This window comes from Dreissena polymorpha, chromosome 12 (genome assembly GCF_020536995.1).
Source record: "Dreissena polymorpha isolate Duluth1 chromosome 12, UMN_Dpol_1.0, whole genome shotgun sequence".
Taxonomy (NCBI): Eukaryota; Metazoa; Mollusca; class Bivalvia; order Myida; family Dreissenidae; genus Dreissena; species Dreissena polymorpha.
The window spans coordinates 4951428-4953677 of NC_068366.1; positions in this window are offsets into that span (position 1 = coordinate 4951428).

The following is a 2250-nucleotide window of genomic DNA, read 5'->3' on the forward strand; positions in this document are numbered from 1 at the left end:
GGTTTTCGTTTTGTGAATGATCACAAAAGTAAAGTTTATAAAATGACCTTGATGATTATCTGTGTGTGCGACAACTTATGCATTTCATTTATAATGTAAACACGTAAAGAAAGAAAAGTAAAGAAGGTGACATCGAATGCAAGACAATAGCACTTCTGGTTATTCGGTTATTATACACGTATCTTGAGGTTTTTTTTAATTCCAACGTCGATGTGTGTTCTGGACAATATCAACTTGGTAGACATGGAGGGGACATCACTGGTGTGTATTTGAGATTTATTTACAGGTCGTCCAGCGTCTTCTCGACTACAGATGTATCGACCTGCCCCTGTGACCCTTCAGGGGAGAAAATAAGGTCATATTATACATCATAGCACGATGGGCAATGAGACCTTAATGTGACTAGATGCTTTTTTTTTTTTTTTTTTTTTTTTAATGGATTATGTAGTGGTTTGCCTTTTATCAAAATGGTTTTTGCAGTATTCCTATTATCTCTAGATTATCATTATCCTTATTGGCATTAATGTTAATTCCTTAAAGTTTGTGTGTGGTTTTTGTGCTCTCCGCCCCAAGAGGTGTTAGTGGGGGTTCGAGCGGGATACAGAGGGCGCCCCGATTCCAGAGGCGCCACTGGTTCTTTTAAGTGCCCGGTGTACAGCACCGATACACTGCACCCCCGTTTAACGTCCCTCGCGGAGGACTTGTTAGTACATAAACATAGATTAGTACAGATATTACTCTATTGCCTTGTGTCTTGGTGTAAATTCACATGGGCTCTCTCTGTTGTGCTGTTGGATATTGTCAGGTGTTTAATGGTGTTGCAAGGGTCAGAATAGTTTTGAAGTTTAATATAGTAGAAAAGGGGCTGCGTTTGTGTGGTTGGACCGAGATGACTGATTGGTTGTTGGTGGTACAGGGAGGACAATATCTGGTTCTTCACTTTCTTTCTTTGGGAGACAATTTTCACGCGCCTTTTTTTGTTTTTGAGAGAGAGAGAGAGAGCGCGCACGTTCTTCTTCCTGTTTATATTGCTAGTGGTTACACAGATGGTTATTATATGTATTAGTGCATTTTGTTCAGGAGGGAATAGATCTGGGATGTTAATGCTGACCATCCCTCTAATTCGATCTGATCCTCATAGTGACAAGGGTAATACGTGCAGGTTAGCAATACAAGGTTTACAATTCAACGTCAAACGTAACAAGGCACAGGCATGCAAGGAAAAAACTTACACTACTCTACAAGAAAACATCACCTACGCTACAGTAGGGGAAACAACAACAACAAATACCGTCACCATTCTCTTTTTATTTTTATTTTTGTCATGTTGGGTATGTCATGTCAACGGGGCCAGAGTGCACGGATGTCATGTCAACGGAGCCAGAGTGCACGGGCGAGAGATATCTCTTCAGGCGCGCCCTCTGGCCCAGCCGACACGCTCTACTCAACATATTTAAGTCTTGTACATATGGGAAAAATGTTAACTAATCACATTTAATTACAACAATATTTACACCTATAGTGGTTGCACTGTGGGTAAATTTGCCCACGTACGCACTTACTGCGTCTTCCGATCCTGCGTGGAAGTATGTTGTCTGTGTCCCCTACCTTCGTCGTTGTTGCTGATTACAGCTTAAGAGAAGGAAAGCGAGGGTCTCGCGGAACCCTGGGTTTTGTTACCTAGAGCGCTATTTGGTTGTAAAAGAAGGCTTAGAGCTTATCCATAGTGGTCGAAAGGGGCCAAGTGACATATTTATTGGAGGGGGGGGGGGGGACGTACCCTTCCGTCGTTTTAGTATTATTAGTCTTCATCTATTTATTTATTGGTGTAATTTTCCCCTATATATCATAAAGCGCAGACGAGGAAACCGCGATCGTTCGTTATAGACAGCTCCCTTATCTTTGCCTTGTTTATAGTATTGTTTATTTATGTATTGACGTCAACAAGGTGTTATTGGACACTGCATTGTAATGTACTACCAATCCAAAGTACATTTGGACCCCAAATACAATTATAGGTTCTCGGCGTGCACATTACATGCAGTGTTTCTATATCTATTTATTTGTTGATGCAATTTTCCTCTTGTCATAAGTCATTATTAATTGGAATCTTTAAAATTACATATATCATGGATTGTTTTACGGACAGTTTTAGAACCAAATTAATTAATAATAGTATATAAGTTCGAGCCGGGCCCAGACGAGTGGCCATATGGACAACACCGGAGTGACCATCGTCCGAGACCCACC